General features: G+C 36.7%; 1 long non-coding RNA gene across 2 annotated transcripts; it reads left to right on the top strand.

Moving 5' to 3' along the window:
- Positions 1–688: 688 nt before the first annotated feature.
- Positions 689–24069, top strand: LOC143643325 (uncharacterized). Of its 2 annotated transcripts, none has more exons than XR_013156220.1 (3): positions 689–989; positions 18180–18329; positions 23987–24069. It is a non-coding gene; the product is annotated as an uncharacterized LOC143643325 (long non-coding RNA). The 2 variants fall into 2 exon arrangements; XR_013156219.1 differs by lacking the exon at positions 23987–24069 and adding an exon at positions 19012–19261.

The raw sequence follows: 24069 nt of genomic DNA on the forward strand, positions 1-24069 counted from the left end.
GCACTATTAAGAATATTGATTCGAAAGCATCAATACTATTCCATTTAAGGGCAGTTGCACATCTCAAAAAGTATTGCTTTATTTTCTGGTATATACTTAATGAAAGCCTAAAGTTCATCTGAAACATTATTGACATCAATTCAAGGGAAGGAGTGTAGTGGGAAATATATCAGAATGAAATTTAAAAACTTTTCCATGGAGTCAGATCATTCAAACACATGACTCATATAACTGAAAACTATAAAGGGGTTGATTATAGTTTAATTTTCATTGCAGTTAAAATATCTCAGTCTTTGAAGGTTTTATGAATAATTTCTTTCTAACCCCTGGTAAAAACAGAGATTAACATATTATCTGCCTTTGCATTTAGAAATAGAGATGAGGATTTGTCTGTGTTAGAATGACCCGTGGCCTCTTGGGTATAAAAGCTGGTGTTGGAAATAGCATGCAATATTATTTTTTATCATGTTAATTATTTATGGTAATGTTCAAAACAAATTTAGACCTGTTTTTAAAAGGGCACTGTGCTGGTTTGAAACTGTTATGTATCCCCAAAAAGCCATGTTCTTTTAATCCAATCTTGTGGGGACAGATCTATTGTTAGGCGGGACCCTTGATTAAGTGGTTTCCATGGAGATGTGACATTGTGGATGGAACCTTTTGATTAGTCTCATTGTTTCTATGGAGATGTGACCCACTCAATTCAAGGTGGGACTTAATCCTTTAACTGGAGCCTGGTGTGAGGAGAATAAAAGGCAGAAAACATAGAGAGAGCTCAGAACTCACACAGAGCACAGAAAGATGAAACCAGGATACAGATGCTTGGAGATGGAGAAGGAAAATGCCCCAGCAGAAGCCAGAAGGACCCAGAGCAACTGAGAGAGCCGTTTGAAACCAGAAGCCAGGAGAGAAGGAGAACAGATGTTGCCATGTACCTTTCCATGTGACAAAGAAGCCCTGGGTTCCATTGACCTTTCTTCAGAGTCAAGGTATCTTTCTTTGGATGCATTAATTTGGACATTTTTATGGCCTTAGAACTGTAAACTTATAACTTAATAAACCCTCATTGTAAAAGCCAATTCATTTCTGGTATATTACAATCTAGCAGCCTTAGCAAACTGAAACTGGCAACTTAACCTATGTCTGGAAAAGGCAGAATTAATAATCAGGACACAGTTAGGTTTCAAAAATTATTTGATTTATTGCTTAATTATGGGAAAGGAAGTAACAACCAGTAAAAATCCTGAGTCCTAAATTTGGTTAGGTGTTTTAAATACATAATCTACTTTTGATTTTTATAATTACTTATGAAAATGTTGCTAATTTTCCCAATTTAAAGAATTGCTTCATTTATATCCAAGTCTTTCATTCTAGTGAAGAAGTCCTAGTGGGACTAGTATATGACAGTAGTAAGGTCCATTAAAGAAGTGATTCTAGTCAAGTCAGTGAATACGCTCAATAAAAATGAGAAGATGTGAATACCTTATTGCTTCTATTTATAAAATCTATCCATTTATAAATGTGTTCATAGACATCATTTCATTTGCTTCTCACAGTAATCCCAACAGGAAGGCCAAAGCGCGAGTGATTTCTTCTTTATACAGGTCAGGAAACTGAGGCTACAAGAGGTTATTTCTTGCCCAAAGACTATTGAGCTTCATTTGTTGTGTGTTTTCTGCAGGCCTGAAAGGAAAGTAATTTTCCTGCCATTTTCCTTTCCAGTTCCATCCTTCAGACCTCGTCATGGGCTTTCTGTGCTGGCAGAAAGGGGGAGGACAATGCAATATGAATTATGATGGATTTTACCTCTTGGGATCTTCCTCATTTTGGGGTCCAGAACATCAAGGGCCTTATGTAGAAAGACCCATCTGTTAGTGCAATATCTCCTGCATCTTGATCGGTTACTAATTGAAGTATAATAATGGTGCTCAGTAAAATAAAAATCACGTTAAATGTGAAAAAAATTTTAAGTTGCTGCAAGCTAATTGGTGCAAAATTATCAACTACGTTTTTGGGCTATCATCCTACTCTGAGATATACATCTTCGATAATTATTGGTCAAGTAATTACTTAATGATTCCACAGTATTAAATGGAGAGGAATGGCGTGATGGAAGGACCAAGTTGCCACTTGCTAGTTGTCAGACCCATGACAAGGTCTTTAATCTCTCAATCATTTCTTCACTTTATTACTAGACATGGTAATGCCTAGTTCATGGGACTTCAGTGAGGATTAAATGATAGCAGATGAAAAGGACTTTGTGAAATACATCATAAACACAGAAGAGAACTCAATAAATGTGAACATTTAGAAAACATATTTTCTAAGTATGAGAGAATTATGCTTTAAAGGGGAAATTAAAAATCCCATTAAAACATAAAAGGCAGAAATGCTTAAATGCATCTCTATGGTAACTATGTGCAGGCTTTATCCAATGGTATATTTGAGTTCTCAAAGAAAATATAACATTGAATTAGTCCTTCCATCATGGAAAGAAATCCAGATCAGGAGGCAAAAGGAGTCCCAGCTCAATTGTTCTCTTGTTTAGCATCTCTGTGTGTGACATTGATAAACCACTTAGATTCTTTGAAATTCCATACCCTCATCAACAAAATAGAATGATCTACCTCTGCACCTCTGAGGTTGTTATGAAGAGAAATTAGGTTCCAAAAGTGAAAGGTTTTCTTTTTTTTTTTTAAACAAAAACAAAACTGTATTGTATTATCATATAAATCTATCTATACACAACACTGATTCCTTAATACCTGTGTAAGGGAACAGGGTCTCTTTAAGCCTCAAATCCAGGATATTTATGCAAATAGTGATTTTGGTTAGTGCCATTTGTCAAGAGAAAAATGGCAGATTAGTTGATTGCACTATCCTTTTCTCTTCCTTTTGAACTCTCCTGAGTATGTTGATCATTCCCCTCAACGCTGCTGTAGTTGAAGCTGCTTTTGGGAAGAGCTAGAAGGGCTTTATGGTTTGACATCAGTGCCCTTCTTGGGTTGGTACTGATGCTATAATCCTCCGAGAGAGCTTGTGCTCCCAGATGTCCAGCGCAATCTTTCAGTCCCAGAAGTGACAGTCTAGATTGAATTAGCTTTGCTTCTCCCATCACTAATTAGATGGCACAGCAGCCTGCTTCAGGGCACAAAGACATTGACTCAGTTCCTGTAATAAGCCAAATGAAGTGCCTTCTCCACGTTTCAGGATGCTAATTCTCTGAAAAATTGCCCTGAAATGTAAAGCTTAAGAAACACTGGAGCCACACAATTTATAGACACAACCCAAATGAAGAAAAAGTTACACTGATATTTTATAAAGGATATGCTTATATTTCCTCCAATCCTGGGTTTGAAAGTGATCTTGAGATGTCAACTATTTTACCCTTCAGTTTCCATTGTGGATGATCACTAAACTGTTCTTGATATCAGAATCTGTTCTAAACTGATAAATGCTGGAAGTGCCACAAATGCTTTGTAACACGTCCAACTATTTAACAACCTTCACTTTCCTCACCGGTATGAAGTATGAATTTTATCCATAATTGAATATCATCCATTTGCTGACTATTCTCTTGATCCAAGAAATTTCCTTGTTAAGTTGACAGCCTGATATGTAGAAATGAAAGAGAATTAATGAGATAATATAAAATTCTCAGTATAAACTCGTATTTTATACAGTGCTATATATTTTGCAGAGCATTTTTCTGATCCGGTTTCTCGTGAGATGGAAATTGCAATGAAGTTCATGGGGCTGAAATGATAGGCTGAGGGAAACCATTAAGAAGAAGACATTAAAGAGAGATAAAGGGCAGGAATCTTAAATTTTATCAAGTCAATCTTTTCACCCACATAAGAATTATCTTTGTATGATAATCGGCCAGCTTCTGCTTAAATACTTATGATTAAATACTTATGATGCAGAGACGTGTCTGAGGTTAGGAGGCAGCACTGTCCATCACAGAAGGGCTCCATCTGCTAGAAAGTGCTTTGTTATATTTAGTCAAAATCTCCCCCTGTAACTCCTTCACTTCTGTGTTTGCCTTTCGTGAGAAGAAAGCACAAGTCTGTTCTTTATATATATGACAGTTATTAAAAAATGTTCCCACCATACAAATCTCCATGTTAATTGTCCAGTTCTTTCAACAACTATCATGGGTTGAATTCCAGGTTCCTAAGTCCTCCAGATGTGAAAATACACAGTGTCTTGTTATTTAAAAAATGCTCTGTGCCTCCTCCGCGTTGGCATCACCTGGTGCCAGGTTAGAAATGCAGATTCTCAGGCCCCACACCAGATCTACTAACAGGATGCTTTACATGTGAATTCAAGTTTGAGAGTCACTAGTGTAGTTTGTTGGACTATTTCTTAAAATATAGCAACTGGAATCAATTAAATCCCGTGAGTGTGCTCTGAAGACCACAAAATACAGTTTGATTATTTACCTAGCTCTGTACGTTATATTTGTATCAAACTCTCCTACAATTACCTTTATTTTTTTTCAGCAGATAACTTACATAGTGCCTACTAAGCTTTTGTGCAGGGATAAGATCCAGTTCTTTTTCACATAAACTGTTGCTAATCAGGTTTGCTTCATCTCAGAAAATCATGTAAATGATGTTTTACACTGTATATGAGAATATACATATGTCATTATTAAATTTTATCCCGTTAGATCAATCTTTCAACTCTGCTGGGATAATTTTGAAGCTTGATTTCATCACCCATCACGAGCTATTTCTCTCAGCTTGTGGCTTTTTAAAAACGGATGAGCGTGTCTCTTTTTACTTAAGACACTGATAAAAATAGTGACTAAAACAGGGCTAAGGGCAGAATGAAGTAATCTAGATGCTTCTTTCATAGAAATTCATTAAGTTCTGCAAATGTTTGCTAGAAACCTATCATGTTTTGGAACCACCTTGCGTTGGGAATACCAGGACTACAAAGAAGAATGAGACAAACTTTCTGCCCTTGAGAGGCCCCCCAGCTAACGTGAATTCCAAACCTGGAGGTCATGCAAGGACATCCCTTGCCAGGGCTGCATCCCTTCCTTGGACCACTAGTGGAAATAGAGTCCATGCCTGTGTGCCCTGAGGCAGCTCTGCTTTGCCACCTAATTAGGGATGAAAGAACTAAAGCTAATGCAATCTACTCTGTCACTCTGTAGACAGAGGAATTATCCCAGACATCATGGGAACACAAACTTTCTTTTGAAATTATAAGAAAGGATACCTAACATCAAATTATTTTTAAATTTTTCCTGAGGAGTTCATTGAATCAAAGAACAAATGTCACCTTCTAAAATGTATACATTGGAGGGAAATAAAACAAATTCATCAGATACAAAACCCATAGCAGTATCTTAGAATAATGGCATAGGATAGTATTAGGAGACCCTGATTTCTGATTAATTTTGTATTAGTGTGCTGACACCTTAGAATTGATCGAAGCTCAAGATCTAAAGCAAATTCAAAGGAATGTTAGAAAAAATCCAGCTCTATATAAGGAAGACCTGAATGAAATTTAAAAAAATGAAAAGTGCATTGACCATATGAGTGTACTCTTGCCTTATTTAAATTTCAATGACCTTTGAATTCTGTTTTGTCCTACAGATCCGGACCAACCCCATTTCATTGGCATCTTCCTGCCTTCCCCTGGGTCCTTGCATTTTTCATTCAACAGCCATTCAGCAAATGTTTATTAAATGCCTCCTTCGAGACTGACCCTCCTATAACTTAAATTCTAGTGGGGAGATAAAGATAATAAAGAAGTAAATCAGTAAATTAATGATAAAATTTCAGTTATTGATACATGCTGCAAAGAAAATAAAACATGATAAAGTATAAGTGATGTGAGGTGTGCTCCTTCGTATTTGATAGATGAGGAAGAACCAGTCTTGGCATGTTCTCAGGAAACAATGTTCTTGGCAGAGGAAATGGGAAGTTTCATCCTCTCACATCCAAATCTCCACAAGACTGACTCTCCTGGGCCTATTGCCAGATACCCCCTCAGCCAGGGGTCTGCTCTATTCCATTTTAAACACACACCTTAAGTCTTCTACTTGGCTTGGACATTTTATTAATGGGATTTGCTTCTTCTTTCTTGCTCAGGCCTTATGGATTCTTTTCCTGGCTTATGGTCTCTTTTTAAAATTTATATCCCCTAGACCTTCTTTTTAAAGCAACCTACCCTTTGACTTGCTCCTCCAATTAGAACTTTGGCCTTTCCTTGCCTGAGTAGGAGGAGAAGCTTTTGCTTTGTGTCCTCATGGTACCCTACGCTTTCCTTCTTCCTAGAACCCATCATACTGAATTGTGGTCACTTCCATGACCAACCTCCCTACCAGACAGTGAGTTCTTTAAAGGCAGAGACTACATTTCCTGCTGACAGCCCTATTACCTAGTATAGTACTAGGCCCTTATCCACACCTGAGATCAGTGGATAAGAGGCTCTCAAGTGGTTTCAGATTAGTATTTTAAATTCACTTCATTTTTCTGAGTCACACTGCCATGTATTTTTAATGTTTTTTCTGATGATATTAACTTCCGAGAGTGATTTCACGTGCCTCCATTTTCACTTTGCCAGAAGTCATGTTATGTTTTGCAATTTAAATTTAATTCTACTATACTTACATGGCTTTGTGCCACCAGTCTTACCAGACAATATAAAATTCAGTTGCACTTTATGGAACAAGATCTATTTCTAATTCACCTCTGGTAGATGCTTTGTACAGTTTTAAGCATTTGACAGCAAGTGCTTGATTTTTTCACATTAGAAAACTAAAATATTTATTTCATTGTTTTCTCACACTTGCATGCATTTGCTTTCCAAGAAACCTCATGGGATTTTTTTCAACCTTTCCTTTTTGACACAAAAGAAACCACAATTTTCCAGGAAAACCAGCTTGTAAAAACAGGCAATTTTAAACTTTGCTTAAATCTTAGAAACAGGGACAATGTTATGGACTTACATGTGTAAATGGTAGCATAAATAATGTGATTTTAGGAAGGAAAAAGAGTTCCTGTGTCCCTCTCACCCTCACAATTGTCTTCTAGTCAATGACTTTTTTTCTGAAATTTCACATTTAAAAAATTTGCTTGTCAAAAATGCAAATTCCCTTAAGAAGGGTTACATATTAAGCCTTGTTCACATGGAAATTTAAGTGACTAATAGAGTTTTTTTCACCTGAGGAAAAGTTAATAGCTTATAAATTCCTGAGTTTTGGAGGCAGAAAAAAAGGAATAAGGAAGAATTTACTACAAAAGAGGCTGGAAATCCCTAAATTAAGCTTTGTCAACTTGCAGCTCTGCAGGGCTGGCCCAGCAGGCAGGGGCCCCAGGCTAAGCTAACAGAATATGCTCCTCTCTCCCTAGCCTTTAGAGTTAACTTTCAGATTCAGCATTGCTAAATTCTTTCATAATTTTCTGATGGCATACCATGAAATGTGAAGAAATATATCCCTCAACTATTTAGGAATTCAGAATGAAATAGCCTCATTTATTGACACTGAGCATGCAATCAATTGATCTCACCCGGTAATTCATTAGTAACAGGCAAAATGACTTTAACCATTCCATATCATTACTATGCCCAACTGTATTTTAACATAAGTCTTTATAAGAATTACGAAAGGTGGGTTTACATTTTTCTATTCAGGTTCTGGCCAGTGTTGAACTTAGCATTACATTACTTACAGGAAATTTTCACTTTGTTTTATTTTTATTTTTCACATGGGCAGACACTGGGAACAAGACATTTTTATTTTGAAAGCAGATTAGAAGGATTCCAAGTTGAATAACTGAATAATTCAAGTGACTTTGAACTAGTTCTCACTGGAAATGCTAGGGGGTGTAGATGAGGAGGTACCACAGGGCCCAGCAGAAAAATATAGAAAGCAAGAAATGGATAAACAAGTCAAGTGGTCAGTAAGAAAGTCAGCAGCAAGACAGCGTCACTGTGCTAAATTCGGATGAAAAAATTATATCTGGGCTGATGGGGGAAGACTAGGGATGATTAAAAATGGCTAACATTTATTGCGTAAGTTCCATGTTCTGGATACTGTGCTTAGCACTTTATGTGCATTATCTCACTGAATTATTATAAAAACCCAAGGAAGGGTGGGCCACGGTGGCTCAGCAGGCAGAGTTCTCTCCTGCCATGCCGGAGACCTGGGTTTGATTCCTGGTGCCTGTTTGTGCGAAAAAAAGAAAAAAACAACAAAAAGCCTGAGGAAATAAGTACCATTTTTATAGTCTCTACTGCTACAACTTTAAGTTTACCTTGTTTAATCTGCCATTATGCCTACACAGTGCATTATTCATTTCTTCCATTGTAATTTTCACTCTAGTAGTTAAATTTGTATCTTTTACAGATTTTACATTCCTTTTCTTAAACTTTTTGAACATGTAAATTACAGTTATGATAAATCCTTTTCCACTAATTGTAATGTATGTGTCACTTCTGGGTAGTTCCTGATTGCATTTTTTCCCCTCATTATGGGTTCCATTTTCTGCATGAAAATTTTTGGTTGGATACCAGACATTGTGAATTTTACCTTGTTGAATACTGGAAAGTTTGTAATGCTATAAATATTCTTGAACTATGCTCTGGGACACAGTTAAGTTACTTGGAAACAGTTAGTTCCTTTTGGGTCTTATTCTAAGGTTTATAATTAAAGCAGTGTTCAGCCTAAGGATAATTATTCCCTGCTTGATATTTCTAAATTGCATGTTTCTTTCTTGATTTTTCAATTTCACTTTCTTTTTTAAATAACATTTTTTTCTTGCCTCCTTTTTTATTTGCTTTATTTTCTGTGCACCAATTAGAAAGTTAGTCTCAATATCTCTGCCAGAACTAAAAAATTCTTAGTATTATAACATATATCAGACAGCTCCTTTTTAAATATTTTGATCTTTCTGTACTGCTCCAGCTTGAACTGGTTGCTTACCAGGCCTGCAGCTTAGATGTTATTTTGGGGTTTCTCTTCACCTCCATCTTGAGGATTCCCTTCATCTCGCCTTTGCTGGATTCCCAGTTTCTTTCATCTCATGTGTTTTCCTTTCTGTGTTTAGTCCTTAATTTTGGTAGTTTCCTATAAAAATGCGATGAAGTAAATTTTTTAAGATAATTTTTACAGGGATATTTTTATTATATTTTTATATTTGTGAAGACTTTGGCTCAGCATAGATTTCTAGCTGGAAATAATTTTTCTAGAGTTTCAAAACTATACCATTTTCTTCCAGTTCCTAATATGGTTGTTAAGAAATCTGATGAAATTCTGATTCCTGTTATTTTCTATGTGACCTATTTTTAAGCTTATGGATGCTTTTAAGAGCTCATCTTTATCACCAATGTACCGAAACTTTTATGATTATGTGCATCCATGTCAATCTTTTTATATCATAAAGTTCTCTTAGGAGGGGCAACTTTCAATGTGAAAACATGTCCAATTCTGGGAAATATTCATATTATTTTGAAATAATTTCTTCCTCTTCATTTATTCGATTCCAGTTTTCTAGATCTTGCATGATTCAGCTAATGGATTAATTTACCGTTTTGTTATCTTGAGATTCTCAGTTTTACCCCTTCACTTTTTGATCAACTTTCTGTGAGATTTCCTTGATTGTTTTCTTTTAACTGATCTATTGGGTTTTTAACATTTTTGCTTTTCATTTGTGTTTATGCTTTTCTTTCTAAGAGCTCTTTACTGTTCTCTAATAAAAAAAATTTTTTTTTTTACATGGGCAGGCACCGGGAAGCGAACCCAGGTCTCTGGCATGGCAGATGAGAACTCTGCCACTGAGCCACAGTTTACTGCCCTGTTTTCTAATACTTTTTTATTTTTTATAGTACCTTCATGTTTCATAAATGCAACAACTTCTCTTATTTCTCTGAGGCTGTGAACTATAGCTTTTTTGAGGTTTATTTTGTTTTCTACATTGTCTCTGCTTCCTATAATTTCCTCTGTTTTTTCTATTATTTTGTTTTAATTTCTGTATTTCATATCATGGAGTTCCACAAAAGTGCAATGACCATTGCTATCTATATGCTGTTAAGAGTATGGCAACAAAAAGTGGACGGGAAGCTTTGTGTGCAAGGCCTGTTGAGGGATGGACTCGCACCGTGTTAGGCAGACACCTGCCTCTTTCATAAGAGCCATTCTTGAATTTGACCTGGTTAATTTCCTAGAGCGAAATCATCCAGTCACCTGTCAGAGATGTGTACTCCTGGCTCCAGCATTAAGCTTTCTTTTAATCCCTCTGTGTTGCATCTGACACACCTCCCCTCAACTGTTCCTTAAATCCCAGGTCTAAACTGTCCAGAGTTAACTTTCTACTCAGGGGGAGGCAAGGAAGGAAAAGTCACTTGGCTTTTCAGGGTTGGGAAAGGAAGGTATCTGGTGTTCCAATTTTTCTTATATAGGCTTTCAAGTCATCTTCCTGGATTTATAGCTCCTCTTTTCACCCCACCTTCAGAAGTCACAAGTGCCTTAAATTTACAACCTTCTTCGTTGCTATGTGGTGTGAATCACTTTGCTTTTTAATAGTTTTCCCTTTTTGTTGACACTTAGATTTCATCTTCTCTACATTGCTTAGTTAGAAGCCACTCATCTTTTAGCTTCTCATCCTCTAAAATTTTGCAGACCTCTCTGACTTTCTCCTGTATTCTTCCCCTTCTCTTTGTTTTTATGGATTTACACTTTTAAAAGACTTCAGTGTTTAGAGGGGAGTGAGATAAACATGTATATTTGGTCTGCCATGTTTAACCAGATGCCAGCACAGATTGTTTGATCTTAAGTACAAGAACTTTGGCCTTTGATTTCCAGAGTTGACTAAATTGCTGGAATATAGATGGTGCTCATGAAAGAAATGAAGGAATGGATTTTAAAAGGTAATGATTCAAAATATGAATGACTCCCTAGGTGAAGAGATACTGGGGAATAATTACTGATCAGAGATTAGAATTCTGCTACTGTTGATAATCAAACATTTTCAGTTCATTAAATAGTTGTGTACATCTAGGCATCTAAATTTGGGATCCACACTGCCTGGGTATCAGAGTCCTGCAAAGAGATTTTTAAGAATAAATATTCCTGGGCTCTAACGTGGATTTACTGAGTTTGAATCTCTAGGCCAGAACCTTATAAAATGTATTTTAAAACATTCTATGCATCATTCTGATTCAGCTAGTCATAGAGAGTTTGCAAATAACTGCTCTCAAGCACAATTCATTAAAAAGCAAACAAACAGAGGATAGCTGTTGTAACTATGATAACATCTTAATCATTATTGAACTATCAGACCACACTAAAATTTTGCTCTTTTGGATTTCTCTCTGACGTTACTCATCAGTCATAATATGCTATGATCTTAGCTCTCAAACAGCACCAAGCCACTGGCCTGAGCTTTGCTAACAATGGCTGGATGTACTTGGACCTGAACTTGTGGACACTGGGCATGATATTAACATTGCTGGGGTCACTTAACTGAAATAAGGCCCAACAGTCTCTCTTAAGAAGTCAATTACATGGGACTGACTTGTTTGTTTATGTGCACCTATTTTTTAGTGGCCCTAGTTTGCAAAATTTCCAGTTATGGTTAGGGGTAGCTCTGAAGACAGTGGGCTATGCAAATTATCATCAGTATCACCTGTCTCTCCATTAGCTTCTGTAGCCTAATTAGATTTCTACCATATCAGGAAATATTCAAAGAGTGCAAATGGGGTGGCTTCACCCTGTCTAGCCATCTAGTGGGAATCAGGGTATAACAAAGTGAATTAAGTCTCTGTCCTAGAAAACCTAGGAACTGTTTTTAAGCAGCAAATATTAAGTTAGAAATAGTCCCCTGAGACATAAACTCCAGTTCCTTCCTGGAAAATGCTGCAAACTTTTCCAATAATCATTACAAACACTAATGCCAGATGCATTATTAATAAAGTGTATGCACATGTTGGAAACTTCAAAATAGCAAAGTTTGGCTTAATGACCAAGCAGACTCCAATATATAAGTGACACAGTCTCTGAACAGCTGTGCAGCATAATTTACCTTCGTTTTACAATGTTGAAAATCTCGTAATCTGTTACAGACATGAAGCAATTCCAACAAAGTCCAAGCCTTCCATATAGTTCCTTCCTTGAGAAAGTATATCACACCTCAAACAATTGCCTATGAATATTTAGTTCCCAAAATAGGCTTAATATAAATTTGACAACTCTATACGCTAATTAAGTTCACAAAGTTCAGTTACTTATATCCTAGGAATTAAGGCTTTACTCAAACCGTACTTTTCTGAAAGCCGCTTCTTCCTCCTCTCACATAATTATTGAAGGGCAGCCATTTCCAGCAATTTGACTTTTTTGTGCTCAGTCCTCTAATCTCTGGCCACAGTCCAGGAATGTGAACTTTACCCCAGGCTAATCAGTGCCCTTGCCAGGACCAGAGATTCAAGGATCTTGATAGATAAAAGCATCAAGATAGAAAATGTGGGGGTGTTGCACAGTACATGAAGAGAGCTGAATAGCAGCAATAGATAGGAATTAAGCCCAGACGGAAAGAAAACCAGAGACTATGTGAAAATAGTCCTGATAGGATTTGTAGTCTGGTTCTATTTATTCCTGAAATACACTTACATTTTCACCATGTTCCTCAGTCTCTGAATTAGTTAGCAATTTCTTGGTAACAAATTACTATAAAGTTCAGTGGTTTAAACAACAATACTTATTTATCATCTTGTGATTTTTATGGGTCAGAAATTCAGAAGGAACGTAATGGGAATATCTTGCTTTATTCCATAATGCCTGGAACCCCAGTTGGAAGACACAAAGGCTGGGGGCTAAAATTATCTAAATTCCATTGACTCCCCATGGATGGTGGTTAATGCTGGCTGAGACCTGGGTTAGGGCAGCTGACTACAACACTTACCCAACATCTTTCCATGGGGTCTGGGTTTTCTCACAACATGGTGGCAAAGGGTGACCAACTCTCCTGGTTGGTCTGAGAATGAGGGGTTTTCTTGGACATGAATCATTCAGTTCTAAAACTGGCAAAGTCCCTGGAAAACCAGAATGAATTATGCATCCTACATGACAGCTCAGCTTCAATGATAGTTTTAAGAGATAGAGAGAGTGTGCTAGATGGAAACTGTAGCATTTTTTCAAAACCTAGTCTTGGATGACAAATAGTATCAATTCTACTGTGCTTTATAGGTTGAGGCAATCCTAAGCTCAGGTCAGGTTCAAGACGGTGAACATAGACCACTCACCCTTTGGTGGGGAAATCATCTTCTTACATTGTAAGAAGAGCATGTGGGAATGGATAACTATATCAGTGTGGCCATCTTTTTAAATACAATTTGCCACAATGTTCTTCCATAAATCCCCCTTTACATGATGTTAGTTCACTGGGTTTCTATCACTGCAATCAAAATAATATAATAATCAATGTTACCATTTAATTATATTTTAACAATTAACTGAAAGTTTGGGTTGACATGCAGTTATAAATAATAAGGAGTCTCACTTATTAGGGACCACTAGTTACTCTATGAGTTAAGAGAAATGGGCTGAGAAAATAAATACCTGTAGACAAGGACAAAGTTTCCCCCAGAAACTATCTGGGTCTGCCTCAAAATGTGGACAAATGCATTATGAGAACCCTAGTTTAGCTTTGAAAAATTACAAAGCAGGCATTATCAATTTCTTAACTTAGTAATAAAGAGGAAAGGTCAAGAAGATTCCTACACCTCCACTAGAATCTCATAGATCCCCTGATGAACATTCTGAGTTAAAATAACTTCAAAATTTACCTTTAGCCAAGTGGTTTGTGCATCTTATTCATCTTTATATCCCTGAGTCTGGCACACTGTAGACATAAGTGGTTAATATTTGTAGAGTAAGTGAACACATTTAACGAGTGCCTGTTATTTGCAAGGTCACCTTTTAAGAGATGGTTACATAAATTAGCTCACTTAATTGTCATAATAATTCCATGGGTTATTTTTACCCTCAATTTATCATGTAGAGTCATGTAGGCTAGGAAAGATAAAGTAATCTTTTTGTAATCACACAAAAAAAGGTCATCACAAAAGCAATGTGACAACTTTCCATTAGACCATAACCCTGTAGTTAAAGCATCTGACTGAGGGCCTCTTAGACAACACACAAAAACATATACATATGTGCACAATCACAATGGCCATATTTATAAGCAGGCACTTGGATGTCACATGTGTCATGATCCTTGTTTTAATTGCACAAAGAACATCAGATCCTAATTAATTCCCAGAAATTATCGAGGGACATGCTGCTCTAGCCAGCTACTTTCAGGCTCAAGGGGTGAGAAGACTGTAGCAGATGGTTCCATGGGATATAGAAAGAACACTGGATTTGACGGAATCAGAGCCAAGTGTGAAGGATATTTTCCCACAGGAGAGGTGGGACGATTGGTCCTGACGCTCGCCTCTTTCATGGAGTGGCTCTTAGGATCAAATGGAATCACAGACTGCTGCTGCAGCTCCTACAGTTTGGAAGGCAATGTACAAGGTGGAAGGCTGTGGGCTTTGGAGTCAGAGATATGTGACATTGAATCCTGGCTTTGCTACGTATTTGCTTTGTGACCTTGGTCAATGGACTTAAATTTCCTGCGTTGAAGATGACTTCCATTTCCAAATGGGGATATTACACTCTTGCTTATTTCACAGATTTCTTATGAACATCAAATAGGTTAATGTATATAAAGCATAGAGTTGGCATTCAACCCATATATAAAACACAAATTAAACAGTATTTTGTGCATACAGCAGAAAGAGGAAGAGGCAATGCTTGCTTGGGGCATCAGTGCTTTCTCATCTTAAATTGGGCATACATAGGAGAACATGTAACCTCAGTGAAACTGCGGATGGGTAGGATGACTAAGAAAAATATTATTGTAACGAGATAAAAACCTTGTTTACTGATTGTCTCATGTATCAACTTCTTGTTAAACAATCAGTGTGTTTAAACAATCAGTGAGTTCCTTGGAGGAGACAATGTCTTACACATGTTCTGATCATGCCAAGTGCCTCACATGGAACTTGACCTTTTAAAGAAGGCTCAGTAAATGCTTGTTTGATTAAATGCTTCTGGCTTTCTTACCTTGCTCTTGAGAAACACTCAAAGCACGGACTAGTCCTGGCCATTTAGCTCTAGTCCTCTCTTTAGCGGTACAAATTTGGGCAAATTACAACCTCTCGGGAACTCAGGTGGTCTATCTTCAAACAGATACTGAAAACAGGGGACTGGATCACATAGTTTTGTGATTTCCCTACACCTCTAAAATTACTTAACATGGCCCCATGTAAGTTAAATATTGTATGGATTAGAAGTAGGCACAAATCTCCTCTGCATTTCCCCAGTAGCTTCCAGGATAGCTTTGGTGCCATAATTCTAGGAGAGAATGTCATCTTTACTTCCACTTGATTTCCCAGCTGAGCCAGTGTGCCTTGAGTTCCCCTTCCTAGTTTGTGCCAATGGGGCTAGAATTTCCTGCTCAGAGCACTGGAGGACATGGTCCATTGCTTATAGGATATTGTATCTGTCAGCCAGGCCTTTGACAGGAGCTGGAGAGCAGTCAATTCAAGGTTAAACTCACTGACAAGGACAGGCACCCTGGGGTTTTATTTGGCAGCTTGAAAGAAAATCTTTATAAGTTAACTATTTTCATCTTATTAGAAGTAACTCTGGGAGAACAAACATATTGTCTGTATGGAGAAACGTGTGTTTTTTTGCCAAGCAAACAGTATGCTTCTAATTAATCAAAGAATTGTATGAGGCTACTTAGATATTTGGAGGTGAGGAAAATAATATCCTTTGAAAATCAAAAGAACAATTTTCATGCACAATGGACAGGATTAGCTATCTGAGGGAGATGTTTTCTGTAAAGGCATAGAATCTCGAGTTATCATTTACTAAATAGAATCCTTATAAATTACATTGTAATATATCTGGAGAAAGACTTTGAACCAACACATATGTATACACAAGTACACACACACACACACACACGGATCCATTCTCAGTGAACACAATAAAATCTGGTTTCACCAAACTCTTTTGATAAGTAGCATCTTATGAGGTGCTAAGACACCTGGCTTTATCTTCCTAATCATCAGTATTACATACCATAATATTTTAAATTTCAATAAAAGTAAGAAAGAGACTCAGTCATGGTTCTGATTCACAGCAAGTGAGAATGGAATATAAATTAGGGGACCCTAAATGGACATTTTGATTGTTACAGAATACATAGCATCAAATGCTAATGATAAGTTGTTAAAGCCCCAAATCCTATTTATCTTTAGCTATTTCTTCAGCAAGGGTAAAATGAGTATAATAATACTTGCATGTTCCTTATATAGGATATTGCATGGAGAAATAGAACTGTAATTATTAAGCAAAATACAGTGTATATTTTTGATGCAGTATCTGACAAACTAATGAGTTCACAGATGCTTTCACCATACATAGGAGAAGCTATACTTGAGAATCAATTAGAGTATATGGTTTATCAAAGAATGAAGCCCATTAACCAGAATAAGACTAGCAAAATATCTTGTCCTGGAATATTTCAGCAGGATTCTTACAATAGAAGATGTACTATTCTCTGGAAAAGTAGTAGAAACTAAAAAATTCAGATAAATTATTTTGGGCCATAAGAAATAATTCTATACCTCAATTGTTATTCTACAATTTTTAAATATTCTACATTTTTAAAAAGAAATTTACTTCTATTTATTAATAATACTGTTAACAAGCTTGAGGCTGACCACTTTCATATTCTGTATTTTTCTCAAGAAATAAAAACTTAAGAAATAATATTAATCAATACATTTATTAATATTGATACATCTTTCTTTAGACAGAAGCAAATATAGGTAGTGATTTCTGCAATGGAGCTTATCTATCTTTTCTTTCTCTGTTATATGAATGTATATTCATGGCACATGTAACCCTGCCTTGTAGACCTTGTAAATTTTTGACGACGAGGTTCATTTTATATTTTGACCAAACACAATTGATGGACTGAGCAAATATCATATAACTCCCAAGGACAAATGATTATAAACATTATGGTGATTACTTTTTCCATTACTTGTTTAAGCAGCAAATTGGAGGCTTGTATATTTCATGGTAAATTTGGATCTAGTCTAGTGGGTTGATATTGATATTGACAATCATATTACATTTTGAATATTACAAAAACTGCCAAAAGTGTCTTTTACCTTTGCTTTGCTGGCAGAGGCAGTCCACCGTCACTTAACACATGCTATTAACACTCTCCCAGGAAGGTCTATCCCAGGGTTGGTAAACTCCTGACACATGGCACTTCTATCTTCATTGCAGATATCCCTATTCCATCAAAAGGATGGAATTCTTTCCTAGTAAGCCTAGATGTGACCTCAGAATCTTTCTTAACACAACACCCAATTCTGTCACTGCCAATTTGTTGGAATCAGTATATGAGATGAAACTTTTTTGTCCTTTCAGGCAAAACACAACATGCTTTTGTATTTTTATTTAAGCTAAAATTCCTTTAATATTTAATTATTTATAATATAATTGTGAGGAGATGGCAGCTTATAAGTTATTATCTTGTGCGATGGGAAGTAAGATCTTGCCTGTAAATCACTCCTCACAGGATGTATTATGATCTATGCTTAGATTTTATTCATTTTTCAATTTTATGAATGACCTCCTTCCAGGATGCCAGTGCAGAGTTGTATTGTTAGGGAGCATTAAATTAATCAGAACAAATCACAGAGATTTGTGAACAGAGACTAATTCATTGGCATTTTTTTGACTTTTGAAAAACTGAAAATTCAAAATGCCATTTTTTTTTTCTGTTGTAAGAGTAAAATACAAGGATTGCATCAGAAATAACTCAAGCAGATCCAGAATATTGGAGAGCTTTTTCCAGAGGCCGTTTGAAGTATATTATGTGGTCAGGTAGACCTATTTAATTATATCTGCTTTATTTCTCTTCCAAATTTTAAAATATTGGAAAAAATCACTGGGCTAGATCAAAGCCCAACACCTAGGTAAAACCTGAGGTTTCATTACTGCTTAGTTATTAGACTAGAGAAATTGCCTGTAGTCTTGGGGAGGTTCATTTTTAGACCCATGTGACTTGTGTCTGTGTTTACAGCCCTTTGTTGGAGAAGAAGAATGAATAAAACCTAACTAGACAAGCAGCCCATGGAAATCAGTAACAGAGAACATGCATGGCCAACTTCTGTGAAACAGGGATGATATTGCTAAGTGCAATAACTAGGCCTGGTTCTATTATATGTAGCAGGTAAGGTGCTGATGATGTTCAATTTTCCCATTACTTTCAACATTTGATAATAAAAAAATGTAAGATTTAATTCTGAATGAAGATTACCTCAGTGATGTTATCCTGGTTCCAAGGACTGAACTGCTACTGCTCTAGATATAAGAAGAGTAGAGAATAAAACTGTCAACCTCTTAGCCACAGGTTAATTGAGTCAATGTTTGCAATATAATTTAGATATCGACCGAAACTCTAGGATCACTACAATCTTATCAGATTTCTATTTAGTTTCTTTCCTTTTAGGAGAAGTTTAACTGCCAGGGTTATGTCTATTCTCGTGGCTTAATCATAGCAATTCTTTACGTCTCTGGGAAAAGTGAGACTAAGCAAATGCCAAAAACTTTAAAGAGCAATATTTAATTCAATAACTAGTCTAAAAATACATTTGAGAGTATTTTGGGTATATTGGGTCCTGAAGGGGAACAATCCAAGAAGCCATGTTTAATTTAGTTTAGACTTTTTGACAATCTCTGAATATTATCCTTGAACCCTCTCATCTGGAGAGCCTTAATCTTTTCTCCCTTTTTTAGTAGTCCATGTGAAATTCTCTAAATGCTAACCTTTGTTATACCTTACTGACTTATTTATGTGCCATGCTGACACTGGCTTTCTTGCTTTCCCATCTCTACCTCTTTTCCCATCCCAGCTCCAATCTCCAGTTGCAGTAATGACTTCGTTTGAGTGAAAAGTATATACAGAACACTCTGTGAAAGATGGTTATGAGGGGAACACATAAAGAATAAAGATAGATTTCTTGCCATCAAGACATTTACTTCCTTCTTGAGGTGACAAAACATAAATAGAATCTACTTATAAGCTACAAAACCACATAAATGCATACAGTAAATATTGAAAACCTAAATGTGTATATATATAGATAATTATGAAGATGACCAGCGAGCTCTGTTTTCAGATGCCAGAACACTCACATGCATGCACACTGGATACATATTTGCAAAAATTACAAGGATTAAACTGCCAGCTGTCGCAGTGAGAGCTTTCACTATAATTATTTCATTAATTTTACATGATGTACAACAGTAAGTCTATCTGAGTACTGTTAAGCAGTTTTGCAATTAAAACTCCATCATACTTGTCAGAATAAATGAACACAGTATATTCTCCCTTATGTAAGATCCTTTGTCTTTAATTTTGTTTTGCACTTTCATTAAAATATAACTTTTCAATGTAAAGGCAACACAGTTTAGTTCATGACTCAGAATTCACACTCAATAATTGTCCATTTATATGAAAATATACTTGATAAACAAATAAACAAAACAAAGCAAAAGAAAACTGAATACGCCTGATGTGTTTTTGATGGTCCTAGATGAGATGGGGTATTGTATTGCTCGTTCTCTATTTTCTAGTGGTGTCTCCTTAATTTCAATTAGGAATTGGAGGCAGACGTTGGGAAAAATAGGTACCAAGATAATAAAGATCCCCAAAATGGGAAGGGACTGCTAGAGCAAGCAATACAAAATGATTGAGATTTGTAACTTCTGGGAGATTGATGTGTTGGGCAAAATAGGCCTCAGTCCTCCTTACTATAAAGCTACTATTGGCTAAGCTCACCACAGTCACTAAACCATGCAAAAATCAAACACCAGGGAGTTAAAATATCAATGTTAAACTGCAGTGATTCCTGGCCTATAGTGCATCTTTTCCCTTAATTAGAATTATATTTTCAAAGAGTATTCTATGGAAAGCTGCTGTGTTTCACTATTGAAAGATTCCTCTGAGCAGCCTAATTGTCACAAAACCATTACTGTTTCTATTTGCAGCTTTGGTGAATGCTGAGATGAAAAAGCAATACCTGGTGCTATCTGAAAAGAGTTGTGGTTGAAAAGAAAGACTATAGACCAGAGTTCTAAACCCCTTACTGCCCTGAATTAGTGAGGGCTCTTGGATGAGATTCTTCTCTCTAACTGAAATTTGTTTTTCCTCATATCATCTTTTACTTTTTAAATAATTGTCCTACTTTGGTTATCTTTTCTCTGAAACATCGTCAATCTTTGTGTCTCCACAGCATTAACTCCCATTTGTTCTGGTATTTTCCATCTATTTTAATTAAAAAAATAAAATAAAACCCTACCATGCCCTCATATTCCTCTAGTTAACATCCCTTCAAACCAATCTTCTAGAAAAAGTTGTCCCTATAACTCACCTCCATTTCCCTTTTCTAATTTAGCTACTGTCTATTATTCCATCAAAACTACTCAAACTACTCTAATGAACATTGCAGCAGACTTCATGTTGCCAAATGCAAAGGATGTTTTTCTAGACTCATAAGCCACTTCACCTGGAAACACTCCCTACCTTGACTCCTTACATCTCACTCTTTTGGTTTCCTCATATCTTGTAGGCTACACCTTCTCAATTTCCTTTGTGGGCTCCTTCCTTCCACCTGGATTCTTTCCCTAGGTAATCCTACCCCATTTCCATGGTAATGTGAACATTTTGGACACTAATTCCTACTCTTTCCCAAGAGTTTCTTTTATAGACCATTGCAATAATGAACAGAATCTTTTTATGAAGGAGCCAAATTTCAAGTCATGACACAACTTCCAGCCCCATCAACAGTGGATCATGATAACTTCCAGAAATACATTGAACTCTCAACCATACAGGTAGTGGAGTAGTGGTCTGCAGGCTCTAGGCCTAGATTTTCCATATTCACATGATGTCCTTGACGTTTCTGTAATCTCCAAGTACCTCAGTTTCCTCACTTGTAATATGGATCTGGTAATAATGGTACCTCACAGCACTGATGTGAGGGTGAGTTAACATACATAAAGTGTTTAAATGAGTATCTAGCCTATAGTAAGGGCTATTTGTAAGAACTTTGAAGGGTCTGAGATTTTACCTTAGTTACAAACTAGCAAATTAAGCTGTCACTGTTTCATGCCTTCTGGCAGAAGAAAGGAGACTCCTGGGTCAGAGACAAAGAATTGTACTAAAACAGAACAAGGAGCACAGTTTCACATTTGTATCATCTTTTTTCTCCTCAAGCCCCATGGGGCTGAAGTGGAATGGCCCAGGTAGGAGTTACTCATGCAATGGTTTTACATCACAGGTGAAGAACCACAAGTGTAGGAAACCTGACTCTTTCATAATAGGCTTCAGTAAACCTGCTCTTTGCCCCCAAAGGAGCCATTATCTTTTTCTGTACTGGGAAGATAGTTTGTCCTTTGCTCAGGAGAGAGATGCTAGCTCTATTTTCCAGAGCTGTGTGCTATACAAACATCCTTGAAGAAATTAAAGGGCAGTACCTTACACCCTAGAAGTACAGAACATGAGACACATGGGGAAATTCTCCCAACATTATCATCGTCAGAAAATATTGTGTCATATCCTCTATTGTCTAATTGTTAGTCCCCTAGGGAAAATCCATGGCTTCCTCCTCCTTCTCTCTGTACTACAATATTTTGTATGTATTCCAAATAAATGTCTAGTATGTTGTAAAGGTTGTTTCTATCTGTTTCTCCTGCTATATTGTACGTTTCTTGAGAGCAGGTATTCTTACTCTCCTTTCATATTCTTTTATCTTCCCTTATTTTCCAGAACCTAGAAGGATGCCTAAAATAACTGCAGCTTAATATAGGTGATATATGTGAATTATTTGTGATTGAAAAAATAATGAGAGCCACGGGTGGGAAGAATTTTTCCCTTGAGTCTGTGATAGAAAACATCACTATTATTCAAAATGAATGTATAGGATTCAGAACAGAAAAGTATTATCATTTAAAATGAACATGTGACTCTCATTAGGAGAATGACCTATTGACTTTTTTTTTTTTTTTTTTGACTTTCGTATGGGCAGGCACCAAGAATCGAACCCGGGTCTCCAGCATGGCGGTGAGAACTCTGCCACTGAGCCACTGTGGCCTGCCCATGACCTACTGATTTTTGCACATGAAAAATAGTGATGCTGTTAGCACAGTGCCACTTTTCAAAGAAAGATATATTCTTCAGGCTCAACGATGTAATGATAAATACCACAATTAACCCCTGCAGCATTAAGAAATTTTGTATAAAGTTATTCTATTTTCTAGCTTAAAATTTATTCTGCTTTAAATGGATACACAGTACAAGTTTTCTTTATTCTTCCTTTGGGGCTGTTAGACAATTTTTCAAAACCCTGAGAAACTGTGCCCCTAGAGGGTTGAAATAACACCTATGCATATTAGTCCATGGTTGTAATTTGCCTTGGTATTCATGGGGATGGCAGGTGCTAAAGAAATGCAAGCTGATATTACAACACAAAGCTGAGCTAAAATGACTTAGCATTAAGCATTTGGCATCAAGAGAGTTTTAGCTGAAGTGTGCATAAGTTTGTTATGAGCTTATTCTATGCTTAAGATGATGTCAAATTGTGTCTTAGGAGGAGAATTTTGGCAGTGCTACTGTTAGATGGTCAATACTGTTACATGGTTACATGGTTACATACAAGGTCAGATTTGCTAGAAAGGCTGAGAGAATACATCGCCAGCAGTGAGGCTTCAGGTGGGAATAATAAAGAAAAGACCAGAGATAGTGTAATGCTATAATTATACCACAGAGGGGTGGGGGGACAACTCTGGTTCAAATTCTGCTTCTGCCATTTCCTAGCTATATATTTGGGAAAGTTACTAAAATTCTCAAAACCTCCACTTCTTTGTAATGCATAATGCTTATCCCAATGCTGAGACAGTCATTTTTCAATATTTTGTAGCTTGCAAATGTATTTATTCAAGAAAGAATAATGGGTCCAAATTAAAAAGTGCTGTTTGTCAAATTATAGAAAAATATTCCCTACTTTTCTATAATTCCTATCTGAGGTCTCCTTGGCCTCACTTCTCACAAGATTCTCATTTTTAACCTTTGCTTTCCTCTTATGGGAAGACATGTCATCTTTCCTACATTTAAATGAGATAATGCATGACATGCATTTAGGATAGTGCATAGTCTGAGTTAAGGTCTCAGTAAATGGTAGCTATCACCAATGCCATCATTTTGCCTTTGCAGGGTTTTGCCCCCATTTTTCAGCAGCCTTGAAACTTCCTTGCCACTTATCTACAAATGATAGAGCTCATACAGCAAATTTAATTCTCCTACAGGTACATGCAAACTGCTCCTCAGAACCTGAATCAGCGCCTTCTGAGGCATTAAGGGCTATGACAGTCTGTGAATTGCCTCTGTCTCATTGTCTTTTTCTCTCTCTGATAAATGACTGGTGTTCTGGATTTCCTTTTGGCAGTCCCACCTTGGACTAAGAGTTGGGTATCTTTGTTCTTCATAGTTCTGTGCTATGAATCTTGGTGAAATGTGGACTTGTCACCCTGTTTCCAGATTTCATCTCTGGCTACTCTGTTTGTTCCAGAGAATTGCAGCTTGAATATAGTGTAGTGAATAAGACTTAGTCCAAAACTATGTAATGGAGTGTCTTAGTTTGCCGAGGCTGCTATAACAAACACCAGAGATTAGTTGGCTTAAACATTAACTGTCTCATAGATTTGGAGGCCAGAAGTTTCAAATTAAGGTATTGGCAGGCCATGCTTTCTTCCAAATCTGTAGCATTCTGGTGGAAGCTCAAACTGTGCTTCTGACATATGACAATCTATCTCCTTGTGTCTCCTCAGGTGGCTTCTATTCCTTCTACTCAGTCATCTGAATCTTTCTCCAGATTTTCTCTCATAAGGACACCAGTCATTGGATTAAGGCC

The sequence above is a fragment of the Tamandua tetradactyla genome, chromosome 8 (genome assembly GCF_023851605.1).
Source record: "Tamandua tetradactyla isolate mTamTet1 chromosome 8, mTamTet1.pri, whole genome shotgun sequence".
Classification (NCBI taxonomy): Eukaryota; Metazoa; Chordata; class Mammalia; order Pilosa; family Myrmecophagidae; genus Tamandua; species Tamandua tetradactyla.